The 8,017-nt window shown below is 42.4% G+C and overlaps 1 long non-coding RNA gene across 1 annotated transcript; it reads right to left on the reverse strand.

The window, feature by feature from the left end:
• Positions 1-4,043: 4,043 nt before the first annotated feature.
• On the reverse strand, positions 4,044-5,566 carry LOC147019354 (uncharacterized). Its single transcript, XR_015062756.1, has 3 exons — positions 5,156-5,566; positions 4,316-4,855; positions 4,044-4,228 (listed from the first exon to the last, which is right to left on the reverse strand). It is a non-coding gene; the product is annotated as an uncharacterized LOC147019354 (long non-coding RNA).
• Positions 5,567-8,017: the final 2,451 nt, after the last annotated feature.

Here is an 8,017-nt window from a genome sequence, read left to right on the forward strand (position 1 = left end):
TGGAGGAATTTGGGCCCATCCTCCTCACAGAACTCTTTCAACTCAGATATTTAATATTTATGGCCTTTCTTGCATGAACTGCTCGCTTCAGGTTCTGCCACATTTAAATTGGGTTAAGGTTTGGAATTTGACTTGGCCATTCCAAAACTCAATCTCTTCTGCTTCAGCCAGCAATAACTAAATTTTTATTGGACATCTGAGATTTTTTTTGGGGACCCTCATCTGGAGTTACACTTGACCCAAACAAAGCCAATGGAAGTCTGACGCAACAAACCCAGGCAGTGTATAATAAACAGAGGCACATCAGAAAATGAAAATGGTAGCCATATTATTTTGTATGGGTGCCATGGTGGGTGGAATCAAGTGACAAATGTGGGTGGGATCCAACAGCTGTCCCACCAATGGGTGCACATTTCAAAAATTGACCCCCACCAACAACCACCATGCGGAGCTCTTGTGGACTTGGGACATGTCACAGGTAAAAGGAGGAAGAGGTGGTTGAGAGAAGATAGAAGCGGTTTCTGTGGATGGAAAATTTTGAAATTTTTCTGGATAATTATTTTAATGGCAAGACTATCGGTCGGGATGAGAAAACCAAAGTGATAGGAATTAGTTTGCCAATATCCAGTTGTTTTGTAGAGGAAGATTTTGCCTGTCAACAGGGCGGTCATAATTAAGAGCCTTTTCCACAAGTGAAGTTTGATTGCCACAGTTTGTGAAGAACTAATGCATTTAATTGTGGCTACTGCTACTACTACTACTACTACTACTACTACTCAGCGGATGCATCCGGGATCCTTTACCTTGATGGCTTTTTGTGGCCTTTGATATGAAATCCAAATCATCACGACAGAAGCTGGGAATATGGAATTTTGAACTTGAGGGATGGATGATGATTATAGTAAAACATACAGTGCCGATAGATAGTCCACACCCCCTTTCAAATTTTTCACCTGTTTCCTTATAACCTGGAATGAAATTTCATAAAATCAGACTTTCCATCTTTATTTACACATCGTAACCCACAACTTCCAAGTGAAAAACAAATTTCAGAAAATTAATTAAAAGTACAAAACTAAAATATCTTGGTTGGATAAGTGTCCACCCCCCCCCCCCCCCCTTATAACAGCAATTGTAAATTAGCTCAGGTGTAACCGGTCACCTTCAAAATCACACACCGAGTTCATTGGCCTCCACCTGCATTAAATTGTAGTGATTCTGATTATTTCAGAATAAAATAAGCTGTTCCTGTAGGTTTCCTCTGCCAGGTAGTGCATTTCACAGCAGACTCAACCATGAGCACCAAGGAGCTTTCAAAAGACCTCTGGGATAAAGTTGTGGAAAGGTACAGATCAGGGGATGGATTTTAAAAATGAAGCACAGTGCTTTAAATGTGCCCTTGGAGCAGTCAAGACAATCATTAAGAAGTGGAAGGCGTACGGTACCACCAAGACCCTGCCGAGATCAGGCCGTTCCTCCAAACTGGATGACCGAGCAACGAAGAGAATGATCAGAGGCCACTGTTGATGCAATTACTCCAAAATTAGCATAATGGGCTTGAGGGTGATAGAAACAATAATAAAATGTTGTTAATTATAACTTGATATTAAAATAAATGTATTGTTATAAATCTGTAATGAAAAATGTACTCAAATATGGTATGATTTAATGTGCTTGATCATGTATCTTTTAATTTGCATAATCATATATTTCCTCTGTATTGAAAGATGATCAACCTGTCTAGTAAAGACGTTCAAAACATGGGTGTGTGACCACGACAAATTGATTCGATTTTGGTGAAGATCCAAATCCGGATGTAGATGCGAATATTATTTATTTTTCAAAGTGATTCTTCACCATTGAGAGATCGGGCCAAAAACGATGTAGTCCTGTGTAGCATGATATTTCAAAAATGTAATGGGCCTGATATGTTCTTGTGGATCAGGCATTACGTGGCGGAGGTATGCGCTCCATCGAGTGCCCTTCGAGTTGTCCTTGTATTGTGCTATTGAGGCATTCTCTCCAACTTGAAACAGTGTCAGTGGCACCAGTTGGTCTCCATAACGCCTTCAACTTGGAAATGTCGTCGTAATTGCTGCTTAAAAATCTTGAACACTGCTACCAAATTGGACAGTCCAGTCCATCAGTGGAGTTCCTGCCTGAGCAGCCATGACGAGTGGTTGCTTTGACACCAGGAACGAATAAAACGAACACAAAGGCAAGGGGAAACCTAGTTTGTTGCAATAGACAGAGTCAAAGAGGTGTTGCAAAACCGCTGCCACCGTGTAAAGTTCTGATTTTAAGGAAAACAGACAAGGTTATTGGAGAATGAAGTGGTTATCATAGTTGCCAACATTAAGAAAGAAAACGAGGGAGGCTGGAAAGGATCCATGGTGCGAGGCAGTGAACTGACCAAGGGGTGGCGGGTCTGGGAGGGGAATTTTGTAATTTAAACGTAAAATTTATGCATTCCAAGACACTCTTTTATGCAAAACTAACACTGGTATCAGACGTTGCCCGGTCTATTTTTGTTGTGACCTAAAACTCTTCTCGACACTCACGAAGGAATTGGGTTGGGGATTATTTAATATGACCTTTCATGTAGCTGCAAAGGCTTAGGCACTTTCAATAAGTGTGTGTGTGCGTGTGCGTGTGTTCCATAAAGCATTACATTTTCTCTCTACTAACTCCTCCCTCCACCCTCCCCCCCCCACTATCTCCCTGTCCCATCCTCACTCCACCCCCTCCCAATACAGTGCAGCACCCTCCCACACATCTCTCTCTGTCTCTCTCTGTCCAACACATTATGTCCGGACGATGTTTATCTCTGAACATGTCTGGATGGTGTTTGTGTTTGGGCGGTGTTTCTGTCCAGGCGGTGTCTGTCTCTGGACGGAGTTTGTGTCAGAGCATTGTTTGTCTCTGGACCTTTCCAGGCCATGTCTGTGTGTCTCCGTTGTGTCCAGACGGTGATTGGCTCCAGATGCATCGAGCGAATTTGTGTCTGGACGTGTCCGGGCGGTGTTTGTCTCCAGGGGGTATTTATAGTATGACTGATACAAAATGAATTTCAGACATTATTTTGTTTCCATCTTCACGATTATTCTGTGCTGGAGCATTTGGATGAGACAGTGTGAATCATAGTTAACACTCCACCACACATCTGCCTTCCTTTCCTCTCACCTTACGCTGCCTTCCCCCCACATCCGTCTCTCTCTCTCCCCTCCCCACATTTAGTGTTCCTCTCAGTGAAGTGACGGGTGGTATTTGGAAGTGCAACATATGAGGGGAGGTTGGCACTGCCAAGCAAAAATGGTACCCAGCTCCTTGAAATTATTTACAAGATTTATATTTATATGAAGTAGGGGGTTTCGAGACGTGCTGGACATTGAGAGGCGATGGGGTTATTCACCTCATGGTGTTTACCTTTTGCCCGTGGGTCGGCGGTAGCACTGCCTGACCATACATCCCAATATATGCTTTATAGCAACCTTTGGTGGCCTCAACATGGAGGTCAAGGTGAACGTGTGGGAGCTAACAACCTTGCCTCGATTCTAAGGTACCAACAGACAAAATTTGAGGCATCTCGGTGTGACGGTTCGGCCCTAAAAGAGTCACAAACAAACGGAGAAATACATGAAGTTACTTCGAAGATTTATATCCCCTGAAGGATTTATATCCCCATTTCCACGATAATAATTTCGACATCGTTCCTGAGATTTATCAATTATATGATTTGAAAGGAGAAGAGATTTTCGGTTCATTATATTCACAGGTATTACAAAAGGGGAAATTTACAATCGTTTAAGAAAATGAAGCCAATCCCGAACTCTAACATCCCCAAATGAACCAGAACCCTCACATTCAAACCCAAACCCTGACGTTCAAACCCAAACCCAATCACAACTCAAACCCAACCCTCACATTCAAACCCAAACACATCCCTCACCCTCACACCCCAAATCCAACCCTAATCCCAAGATCATGAATCATTTTTACACAGCTCAATTTTTTTTTTTAATTGAGTTCAATTGTTTTTTTTAACAGTTCAATCATCATACCAGGTCAATAAGTCTTTCAATTCAGCAAAGTTTTTTTCTTTCTTTTCTCCCAGTTCTGTCTTCAGAATGAAGTTTCAGTTCTTTCAAATTTAAAGTAGAAAGGGGGACGGAGATGGATTGTAAATCTGTCTCAAATCCCAGGTCTTCCGAGCACTTTCTTGATATTGCTGAAAATAAATGAATAAATACATTACCAACACAATATCCAATCAAATAATGTATAATTTAATTAATTTTTTATTAACTGAACTTACCTCATCAAGCATCATGCAAAGCAGAACAACCGATTGGTTTGGAACTCCGAAGGTCTCAAAAGTGGAGCCCGTAAGTGGAGTCTTCAAAACAGAACCGGCTTCATGGTAGAACTCCTTTTGTGGATCTCCAAGGTAGAACTCCTTTGCTGGATCTTGGTTGTTCAGGGTGGAGGCTCCACTCAGAGTGGAGGCTTGGGTTTTGGAGAGGAATGTAAAACCATGGTTCGAGAACCGTGGGAAGGTGCTTGTGGAAAACATCCTAAAGGCATATCAGAGGAGAGCCATTTTAAATAAATAAAACTGCAAATGTAATTTAGTGCAGTGTTTGAGGTAGAACCAAAATGAAGTCATTCTCATGGAATCTGGAGGTGGGTTTGGTGAGATGGTCATAGTGAAGGATGTTCGAGAAAACAAAGAAGGGGATTTCTGATTGACCAGGTCTTTAAGTTGATGAGGAAGAAGAGACGATGGACAGAGCTGGAGCTGGAGTTGTTTCGGAAGAGTATTTCAAGTCGATCAAGATGATGGCAGCAGCTCAATCTGGGAAGGAAGAAAAAAAGGTTCAAGATCATGTTGGAGTGTAAATGTGTTTGTTCATTCATGAAGTAATGCAGCAACCACAAAGGGTTCATGGCTGCAGATCCCTTCATGAGTGACATTGATAATACAAATCAGGGAGAGACCTCACCTGCTTGTTGTATTCATTCTCATTATTAAATTATCTTCACTCAGAATTATTTAGTTCTCATCATGATATTTTCAACAAGGAAGTGACAAGTTGACAAATATGAACAAAAAGGGTGCAGGTCGTGAAACAAAGTGGATGGAAGTTTGACGTACCTGCAGTTTTGCAGAATGGTGCTTGTTTAAATAATCGTGAATCAGCCAACTGTAAGATTCTGATGTTTCATCTTAACTTCCTGGAGCGCTTGTACAACGGAGTTATCAATGATAGATCCACCACCAAACATCGCATATTCTTCTCCTGTGGCCATGACGATGACTTCTTCCTCTGCACACACTTCACCAAAGGGAAGTCAAAACCATTCAATGAGCACTGTCATCATTATCTCAATCATTATCTTACCTTTCAACACCATCCTGGAAATACTGCATTCTCTCCATTGCTTTCTGCATCTCAGTTAAATTTCTCTCTTCCTTTGTATTCAATTTCACATGTTGATTTTACTTCATCACAAACTCCCACTGGATTTATATTAACATTTTCCAAACAATTAATTTTAATGTTCATCCAGGTGCACAAACTGACTTTTAAACAGATACATCAACACTCATGCCAGACATTCACCAATTGAAAGATTTATTTGGCGCTCGTCTGGCAAAGAGTGAAGTAAAATATTCATTTGTTCTTGATGATTCTGAGGAAGAGACTAAATGCGACAACATGGAGGAGAAGAACACGCAGCTTTGACAAAGTTTTGAATATTGTGTAATGTAAGGAAAGAACATTGACAACTTACGTTCCAGCCGATAGGATGGTTTCCTTTGAGTGGGTTGGATGGGATGGTTGGTGAGCGATGTGATGGAAATGGTGTGGCCCATTGGCTTCAGATCATTATCTTCAGCTCCTCTTACACTCAGTCACATTCTGCTGAAGGTGATTGTTGATACGTCTCCACACTCCTCTTGCCCCTCGTTCATATCCTCCACACTCCTCTTGCCCCTCATTCAGGTCCTCCACACTACTCTTGCCCCACATTCAGGTCATCCACACTCCTCTTGCCCCTCGTTCAGGTCTTCACACTCCTCGTGCCCCTCTTTCAGGTCCTCCACACTCTCTCCTCACGAGGCACTTCATTCACTGAATGTGCTCCGTTTTATTCCCCCCATTATAAGTCACTGCATGTCCCCTGTGTTTGAAACCAACATAATCCTTGTTTTGTTCACGGTCCCTGTGAAACTCGTTCACCATCGGCTGAAGGTGATCGTTTATCTGGCTCCATACTGATCTTGTTCTCCGTTCAGCTCTTAATCCTCTCTTCTCACGGCGTACTTCTTCCACTGAAAGTTCCTCCATTTCCTTTCCAGCATAATTCGAAGATGTACATCCCTTTTGTTCAAACCCAATAGAATCCTGCTTTTGTGCAGTTTTCTGGCGAACGAGGAGTTTGGGACAACTTGGCACAGAAGGATAAGCTGCTGCATTCCTGTTTGTGCCTGACCCTCGATCAGCTTCACTTCGATCAACGGGTCTCCGACTATTCCCAAAACGTTTACGGTGAGCAACTTTCACTTTTACATGTTTCTTCTCTTGGGGCTCCTCATTCAATTCCCTGACCTCTTTCACTGCATGTTTTACCTCATTTGGCTCGTCTTCCCTGTGAAACATCACAACAGTTGTTTTCTCAACAAATTTCACTTTATTTTGCTTGGAGACAATATTCTCATTCCATCGTTCTGTGCCCTCAATGACATCGCCGTTCTCGTCCCGTCGTTCTATCCTCTCACTGACATCGCCGTTCTCGTCCCGTCGTTCTATCCTCTCACTGACATCGCTGTTCTCGTCCTGTTGTTCTATCCCCCCCACTTGATTGTCACCACAGAGATCTACACATGCTTGACTCTCGCTCCCTTTAATTTCATTAATTTCCTGAGTTGGTTCTGTTGCTTCCTTGCGATAATAAGGGGTGACATTTTCTTCCTGGTGTTTCAGTTCTTTAACCGTTTCACAAATCAGCTTGTTGTTATTATTATAATCTTCAGTATTCGTGTCTTTTGGACATTGCTCATTTTGTGGAACCACAATGACTTGGCTTGAGTGTGCATGACCTTCACTGACTTGGTTTGAGTGTTCATGACCTTCACTGACTTGGTTTGAGTGTTCATGACCTTCACTGACTTGGTTTGAGTGCTCATGACCTTCACTGACTTGGTTTGAGTGTTCAGGACCTTCACTGACTTGGTTTGAGTGTTCAGGACCTTCACTGACTTTGTTGGAGTGTTCAGGACCTTCACTGACTTGGTTTGAGTGGTCAGGATCTTCACTGACTTGGTTGGAGTGTTCAGGACCTTCACTGACTTGGTTTGAGTGGTCAGGACCTTCACTGACTTGCTTGGAGTGTTCAGGACCTTCACTGACTTCGGTTGAGTGATCATGACCTTCACTGACTTGGTTTGAGTGTTCGTGACCCTCAGTTACTTGGTTTGAGTGTTCAGGAACTTCACTGACTTGGTTTGAGTGATCATGACCTTCACTGACTTGGTTGGAGTGTTCAGGAACTTCACTGACTTGGTTTGAGTGTTCAGGACCTTCACTGACTTGGTTTGAGTGATCATGACCTTCACTGACTTGGTTGGAGTGTTCAGGACCTTCACTGACTTGGTTGGAGTGTTGAGGACCTTCACTGACTTGGTTGGAGTGTTCAGAACCTTCATTGACTTGGTTTGAGTGATCATGACCTTCACCGACTTGGTTGGAGTGCTCAGGACCTTCACTGACTTGGTTTGAGTGTTCAGGACCTTCACTGACTTGGTTTGAGTGTTCAGGACCTTCACTGACTTGGTTTGAGTGTTCAGGACCTTCACTGACTTGGTTTGAGTGATCATGACCTTCAGTCCCTTCATGTATGATCATTGTTTCACTCTCCTCTGTTGTGTTTTTTATAACACATTCAATGTTATTGTTGTTTATTTCATCAGTTTCGTTTTCTTCTTCACTTTCCTTTCCTTCATTCATTTCCT

The sequence above is a fragment of the Eptatretus burgeri genome, chromosome 10, assembly GCF_056783735.1.
Source record: "Eptatretus burgeri isolate ZD-2024b chromosome 10, Ebu_testis_v1, whole genome shotgun sequence".
Taxonomy (NCBI): domain Eukaryota; kingdom Metazoa; phylum Chordata; class Myxini; order Myxiniformes; family Myxinidae; genus Eptatretus; species Eptatretus burgeri.